Here is a 20,538-nt window from a genome sequence, read left to right as displayed (position 1 = left end):
CTGTAATTGTCCTTCATTCAGATTGTGACTGCGCAGACAAACAGTGGGAAGGTAATGAAGGATTATTGGCTATAAAAAGACATGCACACAGCACAGAACTTCACAGTATGGCATTCGGTTCTTACTGAAACGATTTATACATAAATATTTTGTGGGTGTTAATGGTTATGATTATGATTATCATCAACATCATAACCATTTTTTAATTTTTTTATTTAACCTTTATTTAACTAGGCAAGTCAGTTAAGAAAAAAATATTATTTACAATGACGGCCTACTCTACACTGAGTAAACCAAACATGAGCCTTGGCAGTAGAATGGCCCGTACTGAAGAGCTCAGTGACTTTCAATGTGGCACCTTCATAGGGTGTCACCTTTCCAACAAGTCAATTCATCAAATTTCTGCCCTGCTAAAGCTGCCTCGGTCAACTGTAAGTGCTGTTATTGAAAAGACCTACGCTGGAAATGAGAAGCAGGTACAGGGAGTTGAACATTTAATGTGGAACAGACAGGTAACAAGACAGGAACAGCGTCAGCACACGGGTAACAACAACATTCGGGCATTTAATGCAGCTTCAGGGAACAGAGCTGGGGAACAGACAAATATAGAGGAGGTAATAAACAGGTGATTGAATCCAGGTGAGTCCAATAATTGCTGATGCGCGGGACGGGCGGAAGGCAGGTGTGCGTACTGAAGGTGGCAGGAGTGCATAATGCTGGGGAGCCTGGCGCCTTCGGGCCACGCTACAGCATACAATGACATTCTACACGATTCTGTGCTTCCAACTTTGTGGCAACAGTTTTGGGAAGGCCCTTTCCTGTTTCAGCATGTCAATGCCCCCGTGCACAAAGCGAGGTCTATACAGAAATGGTTTGTCGAGATCGGTGCGGAAGTACTTGACTGGCCTGCACAGAGCCCTGAGCTGAACCCCATCGAACACCTTTGGGATGAATTGGAACGCCGACTGTGAGCCAGGCCTAGTCGCCCAACATCAGTGCCCGACCTCACTAATGCTCTTGTGACTGAATGGAAGCAAGTTGTTGTGGCAATGTTCCAACATCTAGTGGAATGCCTTCCCAGAAGAGTGAAGTCTGTTTAGCAGCAAAGGGTGGACCAACTCCATATTAATGCCCATTATTTTGAATGAGATGTTCAACGAGCAGTTGTCCACATACTTAGTGTATTTTGTCTTGCCCATTCACCATCTGAATGGCACACATACACAATCCATGTGTCAATTGTCTCACGGTTTAAAAATCATTTTTTAACCTGTCTCCTGCCCTTCATCTACACTGATTGAAGTGGATTTAACACGTGACATCAATAAGAGATCATAGCTTTCACCTGTAATTCACCTGGTCAGTCTATGTCATCGAAAGAGCAGGTGTTCATACTGTTTTGTATACTCAGTGTATAGCGGTGTTACATAAAAATCAGCAGTAACTAAGATCAAATCAAATCAAACTTTATTTGTCACATGCGCCAAGTGTAGACCTTACCGTGAAATGCTTACTTACAAGCCTTTAACCAACAGTGGAGTTTAAGAAGAGTTAAGAAAATATTTACCAAATAAACTAATGTAAAAACAAAAAAATTATAAAAAGTAACACAATAACAGAACAATAACGAGGCTATATACAGGGGGTACCGGTACCGAGGCAGTATGCGGAGGTAGAGGTTAGTTGAGGTAATTTGGACATGTAGGTAGGGGTGAAGTGACTATGCATAGATAATAAAGAGTGAGTACCAGCAGTGCACAAAACAAATGAAAGGGGGGGTCAATGTAATAGTCTGGTGGCCATTTGATTAAATGTTCAGCAGTCTTATGGCTTGGGGGTAGAAGCTGTTAAGGAGCCTTTTGATCCTAGACTTGGCGCTCCGGTACCGCTTGCCGTGCGGTAGCAGAGAGAACAGTCTATGACTTGGATGACTGGAGTCTCTGACAATTTTATGGGTTTTCCTCTAACACCGCCTATTATATAGGTCCTGGATGGCAGGAAGCTTGGCCCCAGTGATGTACTGGGCCATATGCACTACGCTCTGTAGTGCCTTCCAGTCAGATGCTGAGCAATTGCCAAACTAGATGGTGATGCAGCTTGTCAGGATGCTCTCAATGGTGAAGCTGTAGAACTTTTTGAGGATCTGGGGACCCATGCCAAATCTTTTCAGTCTCCTGAGGAGGAAAAGGTTTTGTCGTGCCCTCTTCACGATGACTCTTCATGTCTGGTGTGTTTGAACCATGATAGTTAGCTGGTGATGTGGACACCGTGGAACTTGTATCTCTCGACCCGCTTCACTACAGCCCCGTTGATGTTAATGGCAACCTGTTAGGCCTGCCTTTTCCTGTCGTCCACGATCAGCTCCTTAGCCTTGCTCACATTGAGGGAGAGGATGTTGTCCTGGCACCACACTGCCAGTTCTCTGACCTCCTCCCTATAGGCTGTCTCATTGTTGTCGGTGATCAGGCTGTTGTGTCCTCAGCAAACTTAATGATGGTGTTGAAATCGTGTTTGACCACGCAGTCGTGGGGTGAACAGAGAGTACAGGAGGGGACTAAGTACACACCCCTGAGGGGCCCCAGTGTTGAGGATCAGCGTGGCAGATGTGTTGTTGCCAACCCTTACCACCTGGGGGCGGCCGTCAGGAAGTCCAGGATCCAGGTGCAGAGGTAGGTGTTTAGTCCCAGGGTTCTTAGCTTAGTGATGAGCTTCGTGGGCACTATGGTGTTGAACGCTGAGCTGTAGTCAATGAACAGCATTCTCACATAGGTGTTCCTTTTGTCCAGGTGGGAAAGGGCAGTGTTCAGTGTGATTGAGATTGCGTCATCTGTGGATCTGTTGGGGCAGTATGTGAATTGGAGTGGGTCTAGGGTATCTGGGATGCTGTTGATGTGAGCCATGACCAGCCTTTCAAAGCACTTCATGGCTACCGACGTGAGTGATACGGGCGGTAATCATTTAGGCAGGTTACCTTCGCTTCCTAGGCCACAGGGACTATGGTGGTCTGCTTCAAACATGTAGGTATTACAGACTCGTTCAGGGAGAGGCTGAAAATGTCAGTGAAGACACTTGCCAGTTGGTCCGCGCATGCTTAGAGTACACGTCCTGGTAATCCATCTGGCCCTGCAGCTTTGTGAATGTTGACCTGTTTAAAGATCTTGCTCACATCGTTATCACACAGTCATCCAGAACAGCTGGTTCTCTCGTGCATGCTTCAGTGTTGCTTGCCTTGAAGCGAGCATAAAAGGCATTTAGCTCGTCTGGTAGGCTCTCGTCACTGAGCAGCTCACGTCTGGGTTTCCCTTTGTAGTCCTGAATAGTTTTTAAGCCCTGCCACATCCGACGAGTCTCAGAGCCAGTAATCCTGTATTGACGCTTTGCTTGTTTGATGGTTCATCTGAGGGCATAGCGGGATTTCTAATAAGTGTCCGGATTAGTGTCCCGCTCGTTGAAAGCTGCAGCTCTAGCCTTTAGTTCGATGGGGATGTTGCCTGTAATCCATGGCTTCTGGTTGGGATATGTACATACTGTCACTGTGGGGACGACGTTGTCGATGCACTTATTGATGAAGCCAATGACTGAGGTGGTATACTCCTCAATGCCATTGGATGAATCCCGGAACATATTCCAGTCTGTGCTAGCAAAACATTCCTGTAGCGTAGCATCTGCATCATCTGACCACTTCCGTATTGAGCGAGTCACTGGTACTTCCTGCTTTAGTTTTTGCTTGTAAGCAGGAATCAGGAGGATAGAGTTATGGTCAAATTTGCCAAATGGAGGGCAGGGGAGAGCTTTGTATGCATCTGTGTGTGTGGAGTAAAGGTGGTGTAGAGTTATTTTCCTTCTGGTTGCACGTGACATGCTGGTAAGGATTTGGTAAAACTGATTTAAGTTTGCCTGCATTAAAGTCCTCGGCCACATGGAGCACCGCTTCTGGATGAGCCTTTTCTTGTTTGCTTATGGCCTTACAGAGTTTGTTGAGTGCGGTCTTAGTGCCAGCATCGGTCTGTGGTGGTAAATAGATGGCTATGAATAATATAGATGAGAACTCTCTTGGTAGATAGTGTGGTCTACAGCTTATCATAAGGTACTCTACCTCAGCCAAGCAATACCTCGAGACTTCTTTAATATTAGATATTGCACACCAGCTATTATTGACAAAAACACACACACCCCCACCCATCGTCTTACCAGACGTAGCTTCTCTGTTCTGCCGGTGCATGGAAAATCCCGCCAGCTCTATATTATCGTTTGAGGAGAAGCAGTCTGCCTGCTGCCAACCAGCTAGTACGATTAACTGACAGATAGCAATCTAAATGCCCCGCTATATGTAAACTAAGCAAGCTAGCACACTAATTAGATATGGTTACGAGTAGAATTGCTTGTTTTCAGATACAAAAATATAGCTAAAGTTGAATCATTGACATTGTAAAAAAAATAGCACCATTGCATTGATTGGTATGCCGTGTTGGTGGCGACTTTGACAGACTGAGCAGTAGCCTACTGGAAGAAAGTGAAGAAAACCACTCAGTGGGGTAGTGTCGCGGAAATTCCCACCAGGGACACCTGAGGTCAATCTTAAATTAATCATTATGTTTATTAACAGCAAGCTGGAGAGGTCACAGTCGAACTTAAATGCATAAAGTACCGGTCTGAAGTGAGCTCCACCTGGGCAGTCCTGTTAGTTCTCTTATATACTGCTTACACAGACAAGTTATTTTTGCATGATTTAGCTTATTCATATTGAATTCATCATTAACGTTTGGTTCATACATGCGACTGACCAATTCCTCACGAGGCTTCTTCTCTCCAAGCTGAGACCTTGAAACTGAGATATCCTTTTTGTTCTCAAAACAAGGTTCTGGGCATACCGCCAAATTGTAGATACTGATAGGGAGGATTCCTCCCAGGCACGATCAATCAGTCACTTGCATGAACCCAGTCAAATTGGTTATTAGAGACGCACAAACATAACATTTTCATTCACAGTAGCTAGCTACTATAATGTATCTATCTGGCTGTGATGTGTTAATCTGATCCCTTCCAGAATGTCAACAAAATTACAAGATGTCTATACCCTTTTATTCCAATAGAGTGTGCATGTCCTTCCATATAAAACAGCATGCACCAGTATCATGAAAGGTAATAGGTAATTGACCTAATGGTAAATGCTAACTTTGAATTGTGGTCATGTCTAGCATTTGACATTTATGTTTCCATCATTCCCCGCCCCTGGTATGGTGAAAAGCTGAGGGATGGGCCTGGAGAAATGTAATACCACTCTCAAATTCATAGACAGATGCAGGGACTGACCATTCATGATATCAAAATTATAGTTTTAACCATGTTGTGAGGCTATATAGGGTTTGTTTACATTTTCCTTGTTTAGTAAAACAAGCTTGTACTTTGGGTTCTGATCGGGTATGACAGTTGAACTAAAGCTCATGAGGCTTTTACAAGTATATTCTTCAAGAATCAATGAATACATATAATTAAGTAAGAAAATTGATGTTACAACTGCTGATTGCCCCTTGAAAGTTTGCACATTGGAAAAACTATCCATCAATGCCAATTGGAGGCTACCCCACTGGAAGAAGAGGTCAACCACCTCAGGTGTCAACTGCCTGTCTCTGCCACCTCAGAAAACGCAGTGCCTTGCCCACACAAAGGTAGTGACAAGGGAGACGGAGGCAAAAGCACCAGTCAAGATCCAGGGAGGAAACTGCTGGCAGACCATGCCAGGGCTGCCCACAACAGAGAACAAAAAACATAGGCCTATCTTAAAATACTTATCTCTCAACTCCTACTCTATAAAAAGGCATATTATGCAATAAAATGTAGCCTAAGCTATGATATTGGATAGCCTATTAGTATGAAGTATCTATTATCATAGTGTTTATGATGGAAAGTAAAAATTGTTATCAAATGATTAATAGGCATCAGGTAGGTGCCTGTAATGGTGTTCTGTAATGTCCGTATTTATGCTGTTTCAGAGTTTGATGAGGGCTGCATTTTCCGTGCTAAACTGACCAAGACGCACCTCCAACAACACATAACACCTCACATTATTCTGCCCAAAAACAATGAGAACTTCTCTCACCCAGTGGCGTAGGGGCTATTTAGGTGAGTGCTGATGCCATGATAGGCAGTGCCCCCTTTGCCAAAGGCAGGGGCACAAAATATTTAGCTCCACCAACACTCCAACAAATTAATTGAACGTTTTGTTGCCTACGGTGGAATGAGTAGTAGCCATTGTGGGTTTTTCTGTAGCCCATAGACTGGAGACCAAATGTATCACAATGTCATGAGACAGACACTTTTTAAATCATTAAGATATTAACGAGGAGAGAGAGTGCAAGATAGAGGCAGTCACAATGCCCAAGCGATAGGCAACTAAAGAGCACCATGCATGGTGCAGCTCTAGTAAGAGACCTGCAATTTTGCAAAAGGCCTGAATGTGTACAAGCAAGCACATACAGGAATGATGTGCGCACACACACACACACACACACACACACACACACACACACACACACACACACACACACACACACACACACACACACACACACACACACACACACACACACACACACACACACACACACTCCCCTGGACAGGACCAACGATACTCCGTATCTAAATCATGTTACTTGGCAACTTCCTACACCACTCTGAACAGACTCTGACAGCCTCACAACTTCCTACACCACTCTGAATAGAATCTGCCAGGCTCACAATATTCCTCAAAGTACAAATGAGCAATACATACACTTTTGCCAACTGACATTCAAGGAGTGGGGAGAGGAGGAAGGGAAGAGGGGTGGAGGAGTAATGAATGAGAGGTCCTTTGGCTGTGTCCCCGGAATGAGGTGAAAAGTAGAGAGAAATAAAATGAGAGAGAGAATGGGAGACAGAGAGAAAGAGGAAGGAGGGAGAGAGGTGGAGAGAGTGAGACAAATAGAACATCCTCTCAGAGTAATAAGTTATCAAAAGGATTAAAGATCAGCTCACTCAGTGTGTGTGTGTGTGTAGGTGATGTGTAAGTGTGTGTGTGTGTGTGTGTGTGTATATATGTGTTATCATGGTCCTCCAGCCCCCAGTCAGCAGAGCAACAGCGCATCGATACGACCTGTTCTCTTATTCACTGACAGAATTACAGAAAAGGATGCCACACAGGCAACACACACAAGTCTCTGTCCAAATCCGTCTGATCGGCATGAAGTAGTAAGGGGCTAAATGTTGATTTGGAAAGGGAGATCACACAAGGCATCCTTTCATTCATGCATTATACCTCTGCTCGATCTGACTAAAATCATTGAGATCGAAAACTTGTCTATAAAGGTGGTAATTGCAATCATATACAGTGTGCTGGCCTTTCTGTTCTTTTAATGTATACTTTATTAGCACAGCACCTAAGTTTTTGTGTGTATAACCACACAGTTTTTTTATACAGATGTAGGATCTTAATTTGATCCCTCTTTTGTTGCTGAGAATTTTCCTGCATCTCAGGAGATGTAGATGAGCGTTATGATTGACATGAATTCACAGAAAACACGCAATAACACATGGTTAGATTAACAAGATTGCACTTTCATGCAGCCAAATTTTGGCCAGCTAATAGCCAAACCACCGATGAGGCAACGTTATGGACTAAACGTTAAAATCCTTTTGCTGCAGAATTTTTTTACTGCGCCAATATTGGTCAAATTAAGATCTTACACCTGTACCTCTTCTCTCCAATATACACTAAGTGTATCAAACATTAGGAACAACTTCCTAATATTGAGTTGAACCCTCTTTGACCTCAGAATCTTGTCAGGGCATGGATTCTACAAGGTGTCGAGAACGTTTCACAGAGATGTTGGCCCATGTTGACTCCAATGCTTCCCACAGTTGTGTCAAGTTGGCTGGATGTCCTTTGGGTGGTGGACCATTCTTGATACACACGGGAAACTGTTGAGTGTGAAAAGCCCAGCAGCGTTGCAGTTACTGACACACTCAAAGCGGTGCGTCTGGCATCTACAACCACACCCCGTTCAAAGGCCCTTCAACTTTTTGTCTTGCACATTCACCCCCTGAATCCCTGAATGGCACACATACACACATCTCAATTGTCTCAATGCTAAAAAATCCTTATTTAATCTATTTGGGATAGGGGGCAGTATTTTCACGGCCGGATAAAGAACGTACCCGATTTAATCTGCTTACTACTCCTGCCCAGAAACTAGAATATGCATATAATTAGTAGATTTGGATAGAAAACACTCTAAAGTTTCTACAACTGTTTGAATGGTGTCTGTGTGTATAGGCCAAAACCTGAGAAGATTCCATACAGGAAGTGCCCTGTCTGACAATTTGTTGTCCTTCTGTACCATCTCTATCGAAAATACAGCATCTATGCTGTAACGTGACATTTTCTAAGGCTTCCATTGGCTCTCAGAAGGCGCCAGAAAGTGGAATGACGTGTCTGCTGTCTCTGGGCGAAGAACAGCAAGAGAATTTGTTAGTGGTCAGCCTGGGAACAGTGAGACTGAGAGGCGCTTTCACAAGAATTCTCAATTTTTTTCTTTCAGCATTTGAATTAATACAACATCGCCCAGTTGGAATGTTATCGCTATTTTACATGCTTCGAAGTACGGTAATGGCATGCTTCGAAGTACGGTAATGGAATATTTTGAAATCTTTTGTCACGAAATGCGCTCGCGCGTCACCCTTCGGATAGTGACCTGAACGCACGAACAAAACGGAGCTATTTGAATATAACTATGGATTATTTGGAACCAAAACAACATTTGTTGTTGAAGTAGAAGTCCTGGGAGTGAATTCTGACGAAGAAAAGCAAAGGTAATCCAATTTTTCTAATAGTAATTCTGAGTTTAGTGAGCACCAAACTTGGTGGGTGTCAAATTAGCTAGCCTGTGATGGCCGAGCTATCTACTCAGAATATTGCAAAATGTGCTTTCGCCGAAAAGCTATTTTAAAATCTGACACCGCGATTTGCATAAAGGAGTTCTGTATCTATAATTCTTAAAATAATTGTTATGTTTTTTGTGAACGTTTATCATGAGTAATTTAGTAAATTCACCGGAAGTTTGCGGTGGGTATGCTAGTTCTGAACATCACATGCTAATGTAAAAAGCTGGTTTTTGATATAAATATGAACTTGATTGAACAAAACATGCATGTATTGTTTAATCTAGATGTTCCGCTAGCGGAACACCTGCTCCAATATCCAATGATGGGCGTGGCGCGAAATACAAACTCCTCTAAAATCCGAAAACTTCCATTTTTCAAACATATGACTATTTTACACCATTTTAAAGACAAGACTCTCGTTAATCTAACCACATTGTCCGATTTCAAAAAGGCTTTACAACGAAAGCAAAACATTAGATTATGTCAGGAGAGTACCCAGCCAGAAATAATCACACACCCATTTTTCAAGCTAGCATATAATATCACAAAAACCAAAACCACAGCTAAATGCAGCACTAACCTTTGATGATCTTCATCAGATGACACTCCTAGGACATTATGTTATACAATACATGCATGTTTTGTTCAATCAAGTTCATATTTATATCAAAAATCAGCTTTTTACATTAGCATGTGACGTTCAGAACTAGCAAACATACCGAAAACTTCCGGTGAATTTACTAAATTACTCACGATAAACGTTCACAAAAAACATAACAATTATTTTAAGAATTATAGATACAGAACTCCTTTATGCAATCGCGGTGTCAGATTTTAAAATAGCTTTTCGGCAAAAGCACATTTTGCAATATTCTGAGTAGATAGCTCGTGTTACACGGGCTAGCTAATTTGACACCCACCAAGTTTGGCGTTCACTAAACTCTGAATTACTATAAGAAAAATTGGATTACCTTTGCTGTTCTTCGTCAGAATGCATTCCCAGGACTCTACTTTACACCCAATGTTGTTTTGGTTCCAAATAATCCATAGTTATGTTCAAATATCCTCTGTTTTGTCCGTGCGTTCAGGTCCCTATCCGAACGGTGACGCGCGGACGCATGTTGTGACAAAATATTCCATTACCGTACTTCGAAGCATGTCAAACGCTGTTTAAAATAAATTTTTATGCGATTTTTCTCGATAAATAGTGATAATATTCCGACCGGGAGTAGTTGTTTTCGTTCAAAGACTGAAAGAAGAAATGGTGTCTTCACGTGCACGCGCGCACCCGTTTCATTGTTCTCAGATCGACCACTATCCAAATGTGCTACTGTTTTTCAGCCAGGGACTGCAGAGTCATCATTCCCCGTTCTGGCGCCTTCTGAGAGCCTATGGGAGCCTTAGAAAATGTCACGTTACAGCAGAGATCCTCTGTTTTTGATAAAGAGGCTATAGAAGGCCAAGAAATGGTCAGAGAGGGCACTTCCTGTATAGAATCTTCTCAGGTTTTGGCCTGCCATATGAGTTCTGTTGTACTCACAGACACCATTCAAACAGTTTTAGAAACTTTAGGGTGTGTTCTATCCAAATCACACACTTATATGCATATTCTAGTTTCTGGGCAGGAGTAATAGCCAGATTAAATCGGGTACGTTTTTTATCCGGATGTGAAAATACTGCCCCCTACCCAAGAGAGGTTAACGAGAGTCTTGTCTTTAAAATGGTGTAAAATAGTCATATGTTTGAGAAATTGAAGTTATAGCATATTTGAGGTATTTGTATTTCGCGCCATGCTCTACCATTGGATATTGGTGAGGCGTTCCGCTAGCGGAACATCTGTCCTTAACCTGTCTCCTCCCCTTCATCTACAAGGCATGACGTGGATTTAACAGGTGACATCAATAAGGGATCACGTATTTCACCTAGATTCACCTGGTTAGGTCATCGAAAGAGCATGTGCTCCTAATGTTTTGTGCACTCAGTGTACCTACAGTGCATTTCGGAAAGTATTCAGACCCCTTCACTTTTTCCACATTTTGTTACGTAACAGCTTTATTCTAAAATGGATTAAAGAAAATAAATGTGCTCATCAATCAACACACAATACCCAATAATGACAAAGCGAAAACAGGTTTTTAGAAATTTTTGCAAATGTATAAAATCTCAACAGAAATACCTTATTTACATAAATATTCAGACCCTTTGCTATGAGACTCGAAATTGAGCTCAGGTGCATTCTGTTCCATTGATCATCCTTGAGATGTTTCTACAACTTGATTGGAGGCCACCTGTGTACATTCAATTGATTGGACACGATTTGAAAAGGCACACACCTGTCTGTAGAAGGTCCCACAGTTGACACTGCATGACAGAGCAAAAACCAAACCACGAGGTCAAAGGAATTGTCCGTAGAGCTCCGAGACAGGATTGTGTCGAAGCACAGACCTGGTGAAGGGTACCAAAACATTTCTGCAGCATTGAAGGTACCCAAGAACCCAGTCGCTTCCATCACTCTTGAATGGAACTAGTTTGGAACCACCAAGACTCCTCCTAGAGCTGATCGTCCGGCCAAACTGAGCAGTCAGGGGAGAAGGGCCTTGGTCAGGGAGGTGACCAAGAACCCGATGGTCACTGACAAAGCTTCAGAGTTCCTCTTTCGAGATGGGAGAACCTTCCAGAAGGACAACTATCTCTGTACCAATAAGGCCTTTATGGTAGAGTGGCCAGACAGAAAACACTTCTCAGTAGAAGGCACATGACAGCCCGCTTGGAGTTGGCCAAAAGGCACTGAGGGGAGTCAGACCATAAGAAACAAGATCCTCTGGTCTGATGAAACCTGAATGCCAAGCGTCACATCTGGAGGAAACCTGGCACCATCCCTACGGTGAAGCATGGTTGTGGCAGCATCATGCTGTAGAGATGTTTTTCAGCGGCACGGACTGGGATTCGAGGGAAATATGAACGGAAACCTGCTCCAGAGCACTCAGGACCTCAGACTGGGGCGAAAGTTCCTTTTCCAATAGGATAGTGACCCTAAGCACACAGCTAAGACAACACAGGGACAAGTCTTTGAATGTCCTTGAGTGGCTCAGCCAGAGACCGGACTTGAACACAATCGAACATCTCTGGAGTGACCTGAAAATAGCTGTGCAGCGATGCTCCCCATCCAACCTGACAGAACTTAGGAGGATCTGCAGAGAAGAATGGGAGAAACTCCCCAAATACAGGTGTGCCAAGCTTGTAGTGTCATACCCAAGAAGACTCAGAGGTTGTTTTCGCTGCCAACGGTGTTTTAACAAAGTACTAAGTAAAGGGTCTGAGTACCTACACTACTGTTCAAAAGTTTTAGAACACCTACTCATTCAAGGGTTTTTCTTTATTTTTTACTATTTTCTACATTGTAGAATAAATAAAACAAATGATAATCACACTAAGCCCAAAACAGATGGGATGGCGTATCGTTGCAGAATGCTGTGGTAGCCATGCTGGTTAAGTGTGCCTTGAATTCTAAATAAATCACAGACAGTGTCACCAGCAAAGCACCCCCACACCATCACACCTCCTCCTCCATGCTTCACCGTGGGAAATACACATGCTGAGATCATCCGTTCACCCACACGTCTCACAAAGACGCGGTTGGAACCAAAAATCTCCAATTTGGACTCCAGACCAAAGGACAAATTTCCACCGGTCTAATGTCCATTGCTCGTGTTTCTTGGCCCAAGCAAGTCTCTTTTTCTTATTGGTGTCCTTTAGTGGTGGTTTCTTTGCAGCAATTCAACCATGAAGGTCTGATTCACACAGTCTCCTCTGAACAGCTGATGTTGAGATGTGCCTGTTTCTTGAACTCTTGTGAAGCATTTATTTGGGCTACAATTTCTGAGGCTGGTAACGCTAATGAACGTATCCTCTGCAGCAGAGGTAACTGGGTCTTCCCTTCCTGTGGCGGTCCTCATGAAAGACAGTTTCATCATAGCGCTTGAAACTTTCAATGTTCTTGAAATGTTCCGGATTGCCTGACCTTCATGTCTTAAAGTAATGATGGACTGTCGTTTCTCATTGCTTATTTTGAGCTGTTCTTGGTATTTTACCAAATAGGGCTATCTTATGTATACCATTCCTATACCAAGGAAAGAAATTCCACAAATTAACATTTAACAAGGCACACCTGTTAATTGAAATGCATTCCAGGTGACTACCTCATGAAGCTGGTTGAGAGAATTATAAGAGTGTGCAAAGCTGTCATCAAGGCAAAGGGTGGCTAATTGGTTACTACATGATTCCATATGTGTTATTTCATAGTTTTGATGTCTTCACTATTAATCTACGATGCAGAAAATAGTAGAAATAAATGATGAGTAGGTGTTCTAAAACTTTTGACTGGTAGTGAAAAAAACCTGTTTTTGCTTTGTCATTATGGGGTATTGTGTGTAGATTGATAATATATATATTTTTAAATCAATTTGATAATAATGCTGTAACGTAACAACGTGAAAAAAGTCAAGGGGTCTGAATACTTTCCGAATGCACTGTACATGTATAAAAAGCAGCATTTTTCCTTCTCTCTCTGGTTTACCTTTATATACTAAAGACCAGTGATACTTTGCATTGTTAAGAGATCAGAGGCCCATGTAATGTAAAGCAAAAGAGACAAAACAAAAGAGACTCTTTCTATCCCTATGGAATAGACAGCTGTAAATGTACCTCAGACTCCCCCAATTTTGTAATTTTTACATTTTTGTTTTTTAATTGAACCTTTATTTAATGCTAGGGCTAGAGTCCTTTTTTTCTCAATTTCCGCCTGACTGATGTGCCCAAAGTAAACTGCCTGTTGCTCAGGCCCTGAAGCCAGGATATGCATATATTTGGTACCATTGGAAAGAAAACACTTTGAAGTTTGTAGAAATGTTAAAATAAGGTAGGAGACTATAACATAATAGATATGGTAGGTAAAAATCCAAAGAAAAACCAACCGGAAACGTTTTTGTTTTGAGAGCCTATGCTCTTACAATGGAAAGTATAGGGAAATAATGAAATCTAGCTCCCAGTATGCAATTCCTCTGGTTTCCATAGGTGTCAGCACTCTATGTTCAAGGTTTCAAGCTTGTTTCTTCCAAAACGAGTAAGAAATATGAGTTTTAGTACTGGGACACACGTGTTTGGACGTGCGATGAAGACAAGACGCACCTGCTAATATCGGTTTCCTATTGAACGTACTTCTTTCTGTATGAAATATTATAACTTGATTCAATTTTAGGGTATCTCAGGAGTCAATAAAAATGTATTTTGACTTGTTTTAACAAAGTTTAGCGGTAGATTTTTGGATTCCTTTCTCTGCATGTTGAACGAGTGGTTAACTCAAATCGATGGCTCCAACTTAACTGACTTTTTGGGATATAAAGAAGGATTTTAATGTAACTAGTTGACTCTGAATCAGATTCCCTTTTCTACCCTAGGGTTTTTAGGCTAGAGTACTTGAAAGTTCATACATGTGGTCCCTAAAGAGACACCTATGAAGTTGTAGCTCTTTGGTCTCAGGTAAAACAATAGCAATAGGTAGCGTTCATACTTTGTTGTCTTTGCTGATGACAATGCCCAGGTCTGTGAAATCCTCAATGCAACCTCCAGATTTACAATCCCCCATGTCAAACTTCTAAAAAGCCAAATACAAATCCCCATGTTGAACCAAATACAAGTCAACACGTCCTGTCAGTCAATTCCTTGGCAATATCTGAGCGTGATTTACCAATCCGAAGCTCACTATAGATTCCAGCCCCTATTGGATTGGCTGTTGATACCTAGCACTACCTACCATGCTACTAGGTGGCATGGAGAGGATCTGTGTCTGCACCACGTGCTCTCACTACTGGTATCCACCCAAATAAAATAAAATGTTATTTGTCACGTGCTGAATACAAGCATTTCACCTCACAGTGAAATGCTTACTTACAAGCCCTTAACCAACAATGCAGTTATAAGAAAAATACCTAAAAAAATAAGAAATAAAGTAACAAATAATTAAAGAGCAGCAGTTTGATTAGATGTTCAGTAATTTTATGGCTTGGGGGTAGAAGCTGTGCAGAAGCCTCTGGGACCTAGACTTGGCGCTCCGGTACCGCTTGCCATGCGGTAGCAGAGAGAACAGTCTATGATTAGGGTGGCTGGAGTCTTTGACAATTTTTAGGGCCTTCCTCTGACATCGCCTGGTATTGAGGTCCTGGATGGCAGCAAGCTTGGCCCCAGTGATGTACTGTGCCGTATGCACTACCCTCTGTAGTGCCTTGCGGTCGGAGGCCGAGCAGTTGCCATACCAGGCAGTGATGCAACCAGTCAGGATGCTCTCGATGGTGCAGCTGTAGAACCTTCTGAGGAACTTGAAGCTCTCAACCTGCTCCACTACAGACCCATCGATGAGAATGGGGGAGTGGTCGGTCCTCCTTTTCCTGTGGTCCACAATCATCTCCTTAGTCTTGATCGCGTTGAGGGAGAGGTTGTTGTCCTGGCACCACATAGCCAGGTCTCCGACCTCCTCCCTAAATGCTGTCTTGTTGTTGTTGGTGATCAGACCTACCACAGTTCTGTCATCAGCAAACTTAATGATGGTGTTGGAGTTGTGACTGGCCATGTAGTCATGAGTGAACAGGGAGTACAGGAGGGGACTGAGCACGCATCCAGGGCAGAGTTCTAGGCCCTCTCCTCTTTTCTCTTTACAGCAAGTCACTTGGCTCTGTCATATCCTCACATTGATTCTCCTATCGTTGCTATGTAGATGACACTCAACTACTCTTCTCCTTCGCCCCTTCTGACACCCAGGTGGCGACACGCATCTCTGCGTGCCTGGCAGACATCTGAGCTTGGATGTCGGCCAAGAGCAACCTTGACAAACTCCTTCTTCCCAGGAAAGTCCTGCCTGCTCCAAGACCTGTCCATCATGGTTGACAACTCCATGGTTTCCCCCTCCCAGAGTGCAAAGAAGAGGAAGCTGGTGGGAGAAGCTGTAGGAGGACAGGCTTATTGTAATGGCTGGAATGCAAAAGATGGAACAGAGTCAAACTAGGTTTTGATATATTTGATACCATTCCATTGATTCCATTTCAGCCATTTCAATAAGCCCATCCTCCTATAGCCTTCACTGGTGAAAAGAACCTTGGTGTGACCCTGAACAACACCCTGTTGTTCTCTGCAAACATAAAAGCAGTGACTCGCTTTTATGAGCTGGCGGGATTTTCCATGCACCGGCAGAACAGAGACACTATGTCTGGTAAGACGAGGGGAGGGGGTGTGTGTCTTTTTGTCAATAACAGCTTGTGCGCGATGTCTAATATTAAAGAAATCTCGAGGTATTGCTCGCCTGAGGTAGAGTACCTTATGATAAGCTGTAGACCACAATATCTACCAAGAGAGATCTCATCTATATTATTTATAGCCATCTATTTACCACCACAGACTGATGATGGCTATAAGACAGCACTCAACACACTTTGTAAGACCATAAGCAAACAAGAAAAGGCTCATCCAGAAGCGACGCTCCTAGTGGCCAGGGACTTTACTGCAGGCAAACTTAAATCAGTTTTACCAAATCCTTACCAGCATGACACATGTGCAACCAGAGAGAAAGAAAATCCAAGACCACCTTTACTCCACACACACAGATGCATACAAAGCTCTCCCCTGCCCTCCATTTGGCAAATTTGACCATAATTATATCCTCCTGATTCCTGCTTACAAGCAAAAACTAAAGCAGGAAGTACCAGTGACTCACTCAATACGGAAGTGGTCAGATGACGCGGATGCTAGGAATGTTTTGCTAGCACAGACTGGAATATGTTTCGGGATTCATCCAATAGCACTGAGGTGTATACCACCTCAGTCATCGGTTTCATCAATAAGTGACCGTACGTACATATCCCAACCAGAAGCCATCGATTAGAGGCAACATCCCCCATCAAGCTAAAGGCTAGAGCTGCAGCTTTCAAGGAGCAGGACACTAATCCGGACGCTGATAAGAAATCCCGCTATGCTCTCAGATGAACCATCAAACAAGCAAAACGTCAATACAGGATTAAGTTGGAATCCTATTACACTGGCTCTGACGCTCGTCGGATGTGGCAGGGCTTGAAAACTATTATGGACTACAAAGGGAAACCCAGACATGAGCTGACCAATGACACGAGCCTACTAGACGAGCTAAATGCCTTTTATGCTTGCTTCAAAGCAGGCAACACTGAAGCATGCACGAGAGCACCAGCTGTCCTGGATGACTGTGTGATAACGCTCTCGGTAGCCATTGTGAGCAAGATCTTTTAAACAGGTCAACATATGGATTATATGGATTACCAGGACATATGGATTACCAGGACGTGTACTCAAAGCATGTGAGGACCAACTGGCAAGTGTCTTCACTGATATTTTCAACCTCTCCCTGTTTCTAGCAGACGAGCGTAGTCCCTGAGGCCAAAGAAGCGTAGGTAACCTGCCTAAATTATTACTGCCCCATAGCAGTCACGTCGGTAGCCATGAAGTGCTTTGAAAGGCTGGTCATGACTCACATCAACAGCATCCTTCCAGATACCCTAGACCCACTCCAATTCGCATACCGCCCCATTAGATCCACAGATGACGCAATCTTAATTGCACTCCAAACTCCCCTTTCCCGCCTGGACAAATGGAACACCTATATGAGAATGCTATTCATTGACTACAGCTCAGCGTTCAACACCATTGTGCCCACGAAGCTCATCACTAAGCTAAGAACCCTGGGACTAAACACTTCCCTCTGCAACTGGATCCTGAACTTCCTGACGGGCCGCCCCCAGGTGGTAAGGGTTGGCAACAACACATCTGCCACGCTGATCCTCAACACTGGGGCCCCTTGGGGTGTGTACTTAGTCCTCTCCTGTACTCCCTGTTCACCCATGACTGCGTGGTCAAACACGACTCCAACACCATCATTAAGTTTGCTGACGACACAACAATGGTAGGCCTGAACACCGACAACAATGAGACAGCCTATAGGGAGGAGGTCAGAGAACTGGCAGTGTGGTGCCAGGACAACATCCTCTCCCTCAATGTGAGCAAGACTAAGGAGCTGATCGTGGACTACAGGAAAAGGCGGGCTGAACAGGCCCTCATTAACATCAACGGGGCTGTAGTGGAGCGGGTCGAGTGTTTCAAGTTCCTTGGTGTCCACATCACCAACAAACTATCACAGTCCAAACACACCAAGATAGTTGTGAAGAGGGCACGACAAAACCTTTTCCTCCTCAGGAGACTGAAAAGATTTGGCATGGGTTCTCAGATCCTCAAAAAGTTCTACAGCTAACTATTGAGAGCATCCTGACCGGTTGCATCACCGCTTGGTATGGGAACTGCTCGGCATCTGATTGTAAGATGCTACAGAGGGTAGTGCATTCGACCCAGTACATCACTTCCAAGCTTCCTGCCATCCAGGACCTATATAATAGGGGGTGTCAGAGAAAATTGTCAGAGACTCCAGTCACCCAAGTCATAGACTGTTTTCTCTGCTACCGCACGACAAGTGGTACTGGAGCGCCAAGTCTAGGACCAAAAGGCTCCTTAACAGCTTCTACCCCCAAGCCATAAGACTGCTGAACAATTAATCATATGGCCACCGGACTGTTACATTGACCCCCCGCACATTGGCCACTATTACCTCAACTAACCTGTACCCCCGCACACTGACTCAGTACCGGTGTCCCCTGTATATAGCCTCGTTATTGTTATGTTATTGTGTTACTTTTTATTATTTTTATTTTTTACGTTAGTTTATTTGGTAAATATTTTCTTAACTTTTCTTAAACTGCACTGTTGGTTAAGGGCTTGTAAGTAAGCATTTCACGGTAAGGTCTACACTTGTTGTATTTGGCGCATGTAACAAATAAAGTTTGATTTGATCAAGACAAGAGAGACAACACAACACTACATAAAGAGAGACCTAAGACAACAACACAACATGGTAGCAACACAATATGACAACAACATGGTAGCAACACAACATGGCAGCAGAACAACAGGGTAGCAGCACAAAACATGGTGCAAACATTATTGGGCACAGACAACAGCACAAAGGGCAAGAAGGTAGAGACAACAATACATCACGCAATGCAGCCACAACTGTCAGTATGAGTGTCCATGATTGTCTTTGAATTAAGAAATTGAGATAAAACTGTCCAGTCTGAGTGTTTGTTGCAGCTCGTTCCAGTCGCTAGGGATGTGTGTGCTTTGGGACCCAGGGATGTGTGTGCTTTGGGGACCTTTAACAGAATGTGACTGGCAGGACAGGTGCTGTATGTGGAGGATGAGGGCTGCATTAGATATCTTAGATTGAGGGGAGTGAGGCCTAAGAGGGTTTTATAAATAAGCATCAACTAGTGCGTCTTGCGATGGGTATACAGAGGTGACCAGTTTACAGAAGAGTATAGAGTGCAGTGATGTGTCCTATAAGGAGCATTGGTGGCAAATCAAATGGCCGAATGGTAAAGAACATCTAGCCCGCTCGGGAGCACCCTTACCTGTCAATCTATAAATTACGTCTCCGTAATCTAGCATGGGTAGGATGGTAATCTGAATCAGGGTTTGTTTGGCAGCTGGGGTGAAATAGGAACTATTACGATAGAGGAAACCAAGTCTAGATTTAACTTTAGCCTGCAGCTTTGATATGTGCTGAGAGAAGGACAGTGTACCATCTAGCCATACTCCCAAGTACTAGCATGAGGTGACTACATCAAGCTCTAAACCCTCAAAGGTTGTAATCACACCTGTGGGCAGAGGGGCATTCTTCTTACCAAACCACATTACCTTTGTTTTGGAGGTGTTCAGGACAAGGTTAAGGGCAGAGAAAGCTTGTTGGACACTAAGAAAGTTTTGTTGTAGAGCATTTAAAACAAATCCGGGGAGGGGCCAACTGAGTATAAGACTGTATCATCTGCATATAAATGGATGAGAGAGCTTCCTACTGCCTAAGCTATGTTGTTGATGTAAATTGAGAAGAGTGTGGGGCCTAGGATCGAGCCTTGCGGTACACCCTTGGTGAAAGGCAGTGGCTGAGACAGCAGATGTTCTGACATTATACACTGCACTCTTTGAGAGAGGTAGTTAGCAAACCAGGCCAAAGACTCCTCAGAGACACCAATACTTCTTAGCCGGCCCACAAGAATGGAATGGTCTACCGTATCAAAAGCTTTGGCCAAGTCAATAAAAACAGCAGCACAACATTGCTTAGAATCAAGGGCAATGGTGACATCATTGAGGACCTTGAAGGTTGCAGTGACACATCCATAACCTTAGCGGAAACCAGTTTGCATAGCAGAGAGAATACTATAGACATCAAGAAAGCCAATCAGTTGATTATTGACAAGTTTTCCCAACACTTGACAAACAGGGAAAAATAGAAAGTGGCCTATTAACAGTTAGAAAAGTGAAGGACGACCGTTATACCGATGACGTGTTTCTGCTCATGAACTTAGCTAGCCAACGTCGCTTACAAGTGTGATCAGGGATTTCTATTGGAGAAGCAGTTCCTGCCTATCTTCATACTGTACTTTCTTTGTTTCTATTATATTTTACAGCATATTTTATGCAGCAATTTAGCAACAAACT

At 43.4% G+C, this 20,538-nt stretch overlaps 1 protein-coding gene across 2 annotated transcripts in view; it reads right to left on the bottom strand.

Annotated features, from left to right (window-relative positions):
- Positions 1–20,538, bottom strand: part of LOC115152989 (Kv channel-interacting protein 2) — a 108,735-nt gene that overhangs the window by 26,717 nt on the left and 61,480 nt on the right. The window lies entirely within an intron of this gene.

Source organism: Salmo trutta, chromosome 18 (genome assembly GCF_901001165.1).
Source record: "Salmo trutta chromosome 18, fSalTru1.1, whole genome shotgun sequence".
NCBI lineage: Eukaryota > Metazoa > Chordata > Actinopteri > Salmoniformes > Salmonidae > Salmo > Salmo trutta.
The sequence above is the reverse complement of the archived record's forward strand: the minus strand, read 5'-3'. Positions and strand labels throughout refer to the sequence as shown.